The 12447-nt window shown below is 43.7% G+C and overlaps 1 protein-coding gene across 1 annotated transcript in view; it reads left to right on the top strand.

The window, feature by feature from the left end:
* Positions 1-12447, top strand: part of LOC122798354 (serine/threonine-protein kinase OSR1-like) — a 2305884-nt gene that overhangs the window by 1281123 nt on the left and 1012314 nt on the right. The gene's annotated exons all lie outside the window — the stretch shown is intronic.

Below are 12447 nucleotides of genomic sequence, written 5' to 3'. Positions count from 1 at the left end.
TGTGCAAAGAGATGACTGTAGCAGTTTTCTATTTTGCTGGGATGAAGCCATTGCTTAGGCTGTTATTGAAATGCGTGCTCAATGGTGATGCTAATTCTTGTTTTAACCCATGTAGAATACAGCCCAGGATGTTGTCTGGTCCCATAGAGGCTGTGTTTTTGGCCTTTGAGAGGGCATTTAAGACCTGCTCCTTGGAGATAATGGGTGGGGAACAGGTGTTAGGGATGCTTTGGGGGTATGTATGGCGGGGACAGGGGAGTGAAATTTTCACTGAACCTGTCAGCCAGCAGGTTGGCTATATCCACAGGTTCTATATATGTAGTACCATTAACTATGAGTTCAGCGTAAATCTGGGCCTTACCTTCCAGATTACGCATGTAACTAAAGAACACCTTGTGGTTATTCTTAGTTAAGGAAGCCAATTTGGATTCATAGTTAGCTTTGGAGAGGACTTCATTAGGAGTCTTACTTGCTTGTAAGAGGGGGTGTTTCCAGTTTTGAGACCATTCCTTCCTACTCTTAGACAGCAATTTCTTTCTCCTATTGTATAACCTATTAATGGCAGTTGTCCACCAGGCAGGTTTGTTTTTCCTTGAAGATAGCCTATTAATGGCAGTTGTCCACCGGGCACGTTTGTTTTTCCTTGTAGATCTTGGCTTTGGTTCTATCAGGCAGGGCAGAGTCAATACAATTGTACAGGTGCATGTTTAAAGCATTGGTGTATATCTCAGCATATGTGTCTGTTCCATCAATGAGAGAAGGGGCTATGAAGCTATTTATGCTGTCACATAAGTGGTTGTAATTGGCTTTTGTGAAATTTTTAGTGTAGTAGTTGTTGCTGGGGGTGGGGGTTTCTTGTGTTATAATTCTACCAAGGCTGATTTATGGTCAGATCTCTTGAGGGATGGCCACACACTGGGGGTGGTACAACAGTTCCCCATGTTTAGCGCCAGGTCCAACATGTTTGAGCCCCTTGTAGATGTGTCAACCAGCTGGTCCAGGGCATTGGAGTTAACCAGGTTCAGGAACCTGTGGGAAGTTGAGTTAGAACACATACTGTATAATTTACCCTTTGGCAGGTGAGTTAGAACACACACTGTGTAATTAACCCAGTTTATGGACTAGTAATTAAAATCCCCTGAAACCAGGGTGTTTGGTTGTATCTTGATTGACTCAAGTATATCCAAGTACGCTGAGTGGATGTCCTGATTCATTGAGGGGGTCCTGTAGCTGGCAGTGATCTGAAGAGGAGTCTTACTTACAGTCAGTTGCACCTAAAGTAATTGAAGGAAATTGTGCTGTTTAACTGTTCTAGAGGTGTAGTTATGTTTAATGAATACTGATAACACCACCTCTTTTAGTTCTCGCACCTTCAGCTTGTGGTCAGAACGTGTGGACGGAAATGTAACCTGGTATAGCTGGGGTGCTCTCCACAGCCTTAAACCAGGTCTCAGTGACTGCACAAATGTCAGCATCTTCCAGGGTGAGGACTGCTTTCTAGAGTGCCATTTCTGGTTTAGACTCCTAGTATTTAGCAGCATAACCTTGAGGTTGTTTTTAGAGGGTATTTTTACATTGGGAGTCTTATTCTTGTGACATTGGCTAAAAAAGGCACAATGGGGATGGCAAGAGTCATAGCCAGTAACCGAAATCCCAGGGGGTGACAGATGAAGACAATCTCTGGCAAAGCATCGAGGTCTGTCGACTGTCATCCCAGGCTGACAGATACTGGATCTTTGAATGGCACCAGAAACTAAGCCAATTGTTGAAGTCTGTCATTTTTTGTTTGTATTGAGGTATCATCCTAGGTGAAGGCAAAATGCTGCTTAAGGCTAGGGACATATCTGCCTGAGACAGAATCAGAGAGCTCAGTCTCGTCTCTCTCCATATAGTTCAGTGAAGTACATCTTAAGTTGTTCATACCAACGTGGACTATGATGGAGTCATAACAGTGTCTCTTGTTGAGAGACTTGAGTGCATGTGTGATGTGGCAGATCCTGGCACCTGACAAACAGCTGACTGTGACCTTTTCCTTACCCAAACTGGTGAGGGGATATCTGTGTGTCTCACAATTGAGTTGCCTATGACTAAGATGTTTGTTTTTGTGTTATGTCTTAGGAGCTTAACTGGTGAGATACTGGTGTGTGATACGTTATGCGTACTTTGTTGTACAGAGGATGTACTATGCAAAGCTTGCTTGTGTTTGTGAGGTCTCTGATGTTTAGATAAGCTTCTTGTAAGGACCTCCACATCTGTAGGTTTATGTGTTGGTTTTGGTAGGTGCAGGAAGTGAGGTGTGCATGCTGACAATCTACTTAGTATATGATGAACTGACTGGTGTGTTAGAGAGCCTGGATTGTAGGATCTTGATATAGATGCAAGATGAATTTATGTGGCCTAAAAGTGATTCCTCAGTGTACATGAGGCAATTGCTGCATTGCCTCAGGATGCCCATGTCGATCAGGCTGGCTGGGGAAACTGCAGGAAATTATGTCCATAATAAGTAAGTTGATGTGGTCAGAAAAAAGGGAGAGGACAGGAAGGACCAGATAAGGTAGAGGACAGGAGAAGTGGACAGAAAATATCGAGGGCTAGTGGGCAAGGTCTGTGTTGGTACTTCAGGAGCTTCACTGAATGTGTCAGCTGTCAGTGAGGGACTATCACGAGAACTCACAGATGGAGCACCAGCAGAGTACTAAAGGAAAATTTGCAGGCAAAAGTGTTTGTGTCTATAACCACCAACTGTGCCCACCACTGTGTCAGTGTGTGATGTGCAAACCTACTGACTATGTGATCACAAACTGATGTAAACAAATTAACCAATAAAAATATCAAACATTTTAATAGAATAATCAGTGTAGTTCATAACTACTCCTTTTCCTTTGTCAGGCTTTATCACTATACTTTTTTCTGACATTAGTTCATTTAATAATGTTCTTTCTTCAAATATAAGATTGTCAAGCCTGGGGTTAATTTTCTTTGTTGTAGCGCTAAATCACTTGTCGCAGATTTTCTTAAAAATGTTAACTGTAGGATTTGAAGGAGGAATGCACAGGTACTTTTTTCTTACTATAGGGATGTACATTTTATTTATTTATTTATTGACATTTGTTAACCGAGTTTGTCCAACTGGGCTTGTGGCCCATTTTCAGTGGAGACCTGAGGAGAAAAGCTCCAGTAGCACATTTTAAACAAGTACAGTTTTAAACGATATTGATATAATAGCAGTTATAGCAAAAAGATTCACATATGTTGGGTTACATGCATAAAGTTAAAGTTGCATTAAAAAGAAGCTAAGTAACAATTTTACATTGATATAGTTCAGTAGGTCAGCAATAAAAAAATTTGTATAAAATTATGCAAATGAATAGTAGACACATTGGAGAGAGGTGTAATGAGGTACTAAGTATGGTCCTTTTGATGGTACATAAAGGGAAGGAAGACTAGGTAGGATCATTGCAAGGGCAGGTTCTGGGATTGAGAAAATAAGCTTTTAGTTCATTTTTAAAGTGTGAGGTGTGGGGGATTGAACGTAAGTCAAGGGGAAGCTTGTTCCAAGCAAGGGAGTGTTTGTAGGGTAGTTTGCCTACTGACCTTTTTGGGTGGTAGATATCAAGTAATTGCTAGTTAGATGGAGACTAAGAAAAACAGAGATGGACAGAAGGAGGGTTTATAAAGAATAGAGTGTAGCATATGAAATTGATAAGAGAGCAGAAATTGGGGAAGTTCAAGCCATTGAAGAGAGTTTAAAGACATGCAGTGGTGTGAGTTGTATGGGGAGTTAGTAATGAATCTGGCTATTTTATGGTAAGTCTGTTGGAGTTTGTTTAGGGTGGAGGCCTGGATATTGGTAAGAACTGGGGCAGCGTACAAGAGGGAGGGGAGGAGTAGTGCCTGGCCCAGGGTAAGTCTAGATTCAGGGGTTAGGAATTTTTTGTTCCGATATAGCAGACCTAGTTTCTGGTTTGTTTTTTTTTTTATACGTTGGAGTATGTGTAGGTTGAATTTTAGTTAGTCATCGATAATGACCCCTAGGAGTTTTGCGTGGGTGTCAGGTTGGATAATTGTATTGCTAGAAGATGTAGTAAAAAAGGAGGTTTTGTGATGAGAAAAAGAACGGGGAAGGAAAAGCAGGAGTTTGGTCTTTTTGGGATTAAGGATCAAGAGGTTGTGAGAGAGCCATTGTTCAGTGGATAGTAGGGCCTGTTGGGTCATAGAGTGTAGTTCAGGAATGTTATTTGAGATGGATGTAAGTGTGGGGTCGTCAGCATACTGAATAAGGGAGGATTCTTTGCATGAGGTGTAAAGATCATTGGTGAAGATGTTAAACTAAAGGGTTCCCAAGATGGAGTCTTTGGGAACACCAGTGGAGATGGGAAGGAAAGGTGAGGAGGATGACAGCTATTTGACAGATTGTTCCCTGCCAAATAGGTAACTGTTAAACCAGGCAAGTGCGGAGGGGGATAGGTGGAGATTTGCGAGTTTGGATAGTAGTAGAGGATGAGAGACAGTATCAAAGGCTTTAGAGAGATCTAGGAAGAGACAGGAAATGAGTTTATTGTTGTCCAGGGCCTCTGCAATGATATGACTGAAGGAGAGGAGGGCAGTGGTGGTGCTGTGGTGAGGATGAAATCCATGTTGGGTAGGGGTAAGTAAGTGGTGTGTGAGGAGGTGGTTGAGAAGCTGTGAGTGAATACATTTTTCTAATATCTTGGAGAGGGGGGACAGAATGGGAATGGGTCAGTAGTTTGAGGGGTCAGTGGAGTTTCCACCTTCCACATTGTCATACATGTTGCCAAAATCTCAAGTTTAGCCGTATGGTAAACAGCCTTCACTGTACCAATAACTTTGCAATGTCCAATTTGAAATTTGGTACAAAAATTAAACCTTTGTTCCCTAAAGAAAAATCTCCAGACCACATCTCAGTACTGCTTAAATTAAAAATTTTAAAATGCAAGCCATTTCTTTGCTGTCCAGTATTATCTTGATTAACACATGTACTTGTTATCACATTATGCTCCCGTTCTAGACTTTGCCTTTACCGTTCCTTTTTGGCTCCTGTAATGGCCAACCCATCCTGCTGTATCTGGGGCTGACTCCACCATTTTGCCAGTCTCTCAGACCTCCTTGGTAGTGGTGGGTTTAATAAATAATCATTAACCAAACCACCACTCCCTAAATTCTGTTCACAGGAATTCATCCATTACTGGTAAAATAACCATCCTTACTGTAGTTGTTAGACCCAGAAAACACAAACTGGAGGTCTCATAGAGACACATTTGTCAGCGTACTCGTGAGCATCCTTCAGAAGTTTTTTTTTTCCTTTCTGTTCTGAGCCCACCAAAGCACTATTGCAGCCCAAGAAATATCCATCCCCCCAAGGCCTTCAAAACTTGCCCCTTTGGAAGGCTGTTATGACAAAGGAGTTTTGCACATTTGATGAAGTTGACCATACAGCTGGTTCAGCTGTGAAGAGGGCATACACCATTTCCTGGTTTGTGAGGTTGTTCAAGGCTCTGCTAGAAGTCAGACCTTTAAGCATCCACCCTTTGAACCATATGTTTAGGTGTTCCCATAAATGTACTGAAAAAAATAAGCATACTTCTCCACTCATTCATCATTCATTTAAAAGTCTTAAGTAAAAATGACTGGTTTTATTTAGCTCAGTTTCTTTTCAAAATCCTTCAAACTTTTCTGACTGGTTAGACTTCCTGCTCAGAGGAAGAATCTATTCTCTTTAATGCAGAAGAGGAGGGAGACTTTACTGACTCTCAGGCTAAAGGGGTTCTACAGTATTGAGTATTGATCTCTGGTTCCTTCCCCCTTCAGGGTTTGAAATTGACTGCTGGCAACATATTTTAAGAGTCTCCTAACAAAGAGATACCTTTTCGGGTTACCATTGCAAAGATGGAATATTGTTTTAAATGGGAAAGCAGAAAAGTCTGACTCTTAAGAGGAGATATTATGAACTCTTAAGTAGGGATGCTCTCAAACCACTAGCTATCAATCCTTCTTTGAGAGCATTAGAAGATGCCTTTTTGGTTGCTAACTGTATCCCTTAACTCCCAGCCTCCAGCTCTCAAAAAGCCGCTTAAATTTTAGAGTTCCTTACATGACTAAAAATTCCATTGCTGATCTAGCTGTCATTTGTCTTGATTCAGGCAAGGAATACAGGATTATTCCTACCACCATTTATTTTCCTAATGATAAAGACAGAGCTTTTTGTGTATGTGTGTGTGTGTATGTATATAGTCGTCCTGGATAATGTGGGATGGGTTTTAGTTAACAGTCCTAATGCTGACATTAAAGCTAATCTTCTGGACATGCTACATTCAGCCCCTCCCATTTAGCTCGACATACTATAAAAAGGAGATGATCTTCGTGTTTCACTGTTGCAGTCATCACATGTGGGTTATCCCTGCTGTGGTAGCTCTCGGCCGGCCCAAATACCAGTCTCAATGTTTTTGTGCTCTGGCTGCTGTCATCTGTAGTCTGACGTCAGGTCGTCAGTACTATATAGCAAGGCAGCCGATGTCATTACATCAGTCTTTCTTGCCGTGGAGCCCATAGCAGAAGCAGCTTGTACGAGTGCCGGTCGGTCGCTACCAGAATTCGAACTTCAGCAGAAAATGTCTAAAGCTAAGTACCCCGTTAGGGACCCTTTTTTCTTGCTCTAACCAATGTCCGGAAAAGTTAATTGTCTCGCCTGTGGAAAGCAGATCCCACACTGAGACTTTCATTCCTATTGCATCACTTGTTTAGGCCCAGACCACGATGTCCCTCGTTGCCAGTTCTCTGCCCTCTTTCATGCGAGAACCATTCACTGTAGAGCTCTTTTTGTATTATTTTCGTATTCCATCTTCAAATTCCGATATGGCGTCAGTCAGCCAAAAATCCGCCGATATTCCGAAAAAATGTAAAAATAGAGACAGGCCACACAAGGCTAAGCCTTCCGGTGACCCTACTGCTAAGTAAGTCATCAGTTCTCCGGAAATCAGTGATGTGTTTTCGCAGCCCCTGATGCCCGACTCACTTTCAATGCAGGCCTCTGAGGAGACCCTTTCGGAGTTCGGTATGCTGCAGAAATACATTTCGTTTTCCAAGCCTTTGGCTGTCCCTGCCTTGGTTGGGTCCAGAGCCGTGATGCAGGCACCGGCTTCTGAGGAGACCATTCGCACTACCGATTCTAGACAAAAAAACAATGTCTTCTCTTCCAACTACCGTTTCTCAAAGACCGATGGATTCTCTCAGGCCTCGAAGCCAAGCCACTCCTAGGAAATCTGCTTCTAGCCACCATCTTGCTACTACTCCCCCACCCCAAACCCAAATGCTTAAAACGGCAGAGGATCTCCTCTCCCTTATCCGAGGTACTCAAGCCCCCACCCCAAAAAGGAAAAGGCATCCATCTCCAGAAATTATGACAGACCAAGTGTCTGAGGAATCGGATTATTCTGCCTTTGTAGAGGAACAGCAGCTCTTAACTGTTTGAGGATTCAGATGCAGAGGAATCCATCCCCTCTGCCTTCCCTGCAGAGGACCTTTCCTTTGGGGAAACTCTCCACTCCCTCAGGGAGCATTTTCAATGAGAATCTCAGGACTACCAACAGTCAAAGAAACGACTTAGAGAGTTTCAGAACCTGCCCCAGCACAGACCCCTGGCCATCCCTCCTATTCTAGAAGTGGTGGATGATGATGTCCCTGAATCCAGCTTAGGCCCTGATGCCCTGCCTCCTGCTCCAGATAAACCTGACAGGAACTACAGAGTAATGGATTCCCACAAATACCTGTACAGGAACCCTGCTGCAGACCCTGAGGTCATTACATAGGGACCCAGTGTAGCTAAGACAAGTTCTGCCAAGAATACTCTTCCTTCTGACAAAGTCTCCAGAGTTCTGGACAGATGGGGTAAGAAAGTATACACCTCTGCAGCCTTAGCTATCAGAGCACTCAAGTGTCATTTCCATATGTTAAAATATCAACAACACACATTGGAACAAATAAAGTAGAAGATTGCTACCTCTCCTGACGGTGCCAGCTTAGAAGAGCTGGCAGAATTACTTCACTCTGCTGGTCAAGTGGCCAAGCACTCATTACAGTGTGGATATGATGCCCTAGAAGCCTCTAGCAGGGCAGCAGTGAACAGGATCTGTTATTAGAAGACATGCATGGCTGAAGGAACAACCTCTCCCTGATCATGTCAAGTCTAAACTTATGATGCACCCCTAGATAAGGAATGCTTGTTTGGGGAAAAAGCAGAAGAGGTGCTTCAAAAGATGGGAGACTAAGCAAAATCTATGCAAACAGTAAAAGATTTCTTTCAAGTTCATCCACCCGGATTCAGCAGAAACTTCCCCTCTTAAGAACTGGGCCTTCCCTGCACCCAGCAAACAGGGCCAAAGTAAGCCTTGCAGGGACAGGACATCCAGGCCCCTATCCCAGGGCCAGCAAAGAAGCAAACAGTGGACCACTTCTTCGTGTTTCACTGTTGCAGTCATTACATTTGGGTTATCTTGCTGGCAGGTTGCCCTCAGTCGGCCTGAATTCCAAAGTCTTGGGTTCTGCGGCGGTTGCTCTCACCTCTTCCCTGATGTCAGGTCATCAGGGGTATAAAAGATGCAGCCGACGCCATTTTATTCAGTCTTTCTTGCTGCGCAGTGCCCATAGCAGAAGCAGTTTGCAAGTGCCGGTCGGCCGACTCCTGAGATTTTCGTGTTTGAGTTTCAGATCTGAAGTCTTCATTAAAAGCTAAGTACCCCTTTGGGGAAACTTTTTTTTCTTCCTCCAGACTGATGTCAGAAAAAGTTAATCACTGTATTTCTTGTGGGAAGCAAATACCTCATAAGGACTTTCATTCTTACTGTATTTCTTGCCTAGGCCCTGACCACGACGTTGCTAGTTGTCGGTTTTGTGCTAGATTTAACCAAGCACTATAAAGCATCAGTACGATTTTGCATTAAGCTATTTTGGGCGAAGATTTAATTATACAATGTCGTCGGATAGCCATCCAACTACCGGAGTTCACAAAAAACGCAAAGAAAAAGACAGGCAACCGAGGTCCAAAACCGACGACGAAGCTTCTCCTAAGCAAGTCGCCGGTTCTCAGTAAGGCGCTTTCGCAGCCCCTGACGCCCACTACTTTAGAGTCACAGGCCACTACCGACTCCCACGTGGAGTCGGCCAGGCCGCTGGAAACTCAAGGTATTGGAGCCTCGGAGATTCCCCTCAGATGGGTCCAGAGCCGCTGAGCAGGCATCGGCTTCTGAGAGTTTATTCAGACCAAAAGAATTGTATATAAAACTGACTTCAAAGACTAAAACACCTTTAAAGGCAAAGAAACAAGTCCAGCAGCCACAAGGACAAGCCTCCGTGCCCAAAAAACAGATGCTCAAAATGAACGAAGACTTAATTACCTTGATCAGGGGTTCCCATCCCCCTCCTGATAAGCGGCCTAGGCAAGAGACGGACTATTAATCTTCAGATCAGGTTTCCATTTCTTCTGATTCCTCTTCTGATCAGGAATATTCCCTTCCCCCCTGTGAGGGTTCTGATGCTGAAGAATCAATTCCTTCAGCTTCTCCTGTTGAGAACTACTCTTTTGGGAAACCTTGCATACTATGAGGGAGCATTTCCACTGGGAGAGCCAAGATTTTTCAGAATCTAAGAAAAGGCTCAGAGACTTCCTTTTACTACCTCAACACAGGCCGTTAGCCATCCCACCTGTGTTGGACATTGTAGATGATTTGTTCTAGGAGTCTAGTCTGACCCCTGACTCGTTACCTCCAGCTCCTTTTAAGCCGGACAGATACTACAGGGTCCCTGACTCTCATAAATTCCTTTTCAAAAACCTTACTGCAGACCCAGAAACTATTTCTCAGGGTCCAAAAGGGGTCAAGGCTTCTACTGCAAAAAACCCCTACCGCCTCTGACAGGGATTCTAGGGCAATGGACAGATGGGGAAAAAATATTTACACTTCTGCTACTTTGGCTATAAGGGCCTTAAATTGCCAGTTTCATATGCTCAAATATCCGCAATATTTTATGTCGCTGCTTAAACAGAAAATGATGGTAAATTCTGAATGTGCAGAAAACAAAGAAATGCAGGAGTTATTGCATGCAGCTGAACAAGTTGGAAAGCATACAATGTGGGTTTGATTCTCTGGAGGCCTCCTGCAGGGCCGCTGTTACATGTTCTGTCATTAGGAGGCATGCTTGGTTAAAGGAACAAAAAGTCTGCACGACCATGTTAAAGCAAAATTATTACATGCTCCTTTACAACATGATACCTTGTTTGGTGTTAAGGCAGAAGAGCTGTTAAAGAAGATGAAGGACAAAGCTAAATCTATGCAAACGGTCAAGGATTTTTTACAGGTACAGCCACCTAGATTTAGCAGACACTGGCCTACAAAGAAATGGTCCTTTCCAGTCTCAGACAGACCTCAAAGGGGCAGATCCAGACGCCCTAGAGGCAGATCACAGCCGCAAGGATCCTACAGGCCTAACCAGTGGAGTGCTTCTACCTCCAAAGGTGGAGAGAAGACAAAGCACAATCATACAGGAAACAGTCCCACTGACTTCCCCTGCCTGCACCAAGCACTTATCTTCTGGCGGCACCCTTAGGGGGAAAATTAGCACTTTTTGCTCAAAATTGGCACTTTATAATCCAGGACAAATAGGTTCTAGACATAGTGTCACAAGGCTACAAGTTTCATTTCCATACCCTGCCAAGGGCAAACGGTTGGCCAGACCTGCCAAAAAATCAATGGGCAGAGGCTCAAAAACAAGTCACAGCTCTCATGGACATGAGAGCTATTCAACAAGTGCCACAGCAAGAGCAGGGACAATGATTTTACTCAAGACTGTTCTTGGTACCCAGAAAGGACAAAGCATGGAGACCAATATTGGACCTATCTATTCTAAACACTTTCCTGGATATACCAAAATTCAAGATTTCAACAGCTTCTGCCCATGCTGGGCAGCAAGGCTTGTCTCATGACTTTAGACCTAAAAGAGGCATACCTGCATGTCCCAATCAGGCAGTCATGCAAAAGATACCTCAGATTCAAGGCTGGCTCAAAGCATTACCAATTCTCTGCACTGCCCTTTGGCTTATCTACTGCACCCAGGGTCTTCACAAAGTGCCTGGCACCAGTAATTGCTTACTGCAGACAGAGAGGAATACAAATATATCCTTACTTGGACGACTGTCTCATACAAGCAGAGAACAAGGACATTCTACTAGAGCATCTGACATTTGTGATGAGACTTTTAACATGCCTAGGGTACACAGTCAACAAAAAGAAATCCAAACTAGTACCCTCTCAAGCGATAATATTCCTGGGTGCAAGCTTAAATACAACTGCCCAGATGGCTTATCTCACTCCAGACAAACAAAGACAACTGACTACCTATTTCAAGGAAATGGCAACAAAGGCCCAGTTATCTGCAAGAAAAATTCTGCAGGCTTTGGGCTTCATGGCATCCTGCATCTTACTAATTCCATATGCAAGACTGCATATGAGTAAAATACAATGGTACCTAAAAAGTGTCTGGACACAACATTGCCACAGTCTGGAAACAATGAATGTTAAGTTGTCTATCTCGCCTTCATTCTTGCTGGATGGGTTCGGAGCCGACCTCGGCTCCGACTCGGCCACTCTAAAGCTCGAGAGTTGGTTCCACCGGCTCAAGGCTCCCCTTATATCCCACAATGCTAGGCGAGAGTTACCTCAGATCTCGTTTGCCGCTTCGAGGTTGGTTGTTCTACCGGTTCCTGGTGAGTTTAAGCTTTTCTATTAAAAGTTACTCTTTTTACCCCTTTTTTAGTTTAATTATTATCTAATTAGTGTAGTTCATTGAACTTTATCCCCGACCTAATTTTTTCCCGTTTTTTGTTTAAAAGAACTTTTAGTTCTTCCCTTGGGCCTTGGGCCTTCCCTTCCCTAGGGAGTGTTTGTGTAGTTTAAACTACTGTTTATTGTACTTTATTGTACTTTATTTTTTAGTATTTTTACTAAAGTAGTTATTTTGACAGGGTATAACTGGTGTGTTTGAGTGCGTGTTTGTGTTCACCAGTTAGGCTATGTCTAAAGAAGCAAAGGTCTCGATTCAAGAAGTGTGATGCGTGCTGTCAGAAAATGTCTCTGACAGGCGCTCACACTTCTTGTGTCTATTGTCTGGGGCCTTTGCACCTGCAGGACTCCTGTGCTGTTTGCCATGGCTTCAGCCCCAGGGTCCTGCAGGAAAGAAAAAACAAGCTTATTCTGAGAGGCTTGTTGAAGCCTGAGGATTCCCTGTCTGTCTCAACAGGAAGCCCTCCAAGGCATCGAGGTCTTCGGCTCCGGCTTCTGAGCCGAGACCTCAGGTTGTTCAACCTTTGCCTTTATCGGCTCCGGCTGGAGCCGATAAGACTCAGTCCACAGTTTCTGTGGCTTCCTTGGCTCCGGCCGG

Source organism: Protopterus annectens, chromosome 3.part1 (assembly GCF_019279795.1).
Source record: "Protopterus annectens isolate FY-2018-M chromosome 3.part1, PAN1.0, whole genome shotgun sequence".
Taxonomy (NCBI): domain Eukaryota; kingdom Metazoa; phylum Chordata; order Ceratodontiformes; family Protopteridae; genus Protopterus; species Protopterus annectens.
The sequence above is the reverse complement of the archived record's forward strand: the minus strand, read 5'-3'. Positions and strand labels throughout refer to the sequence as shown.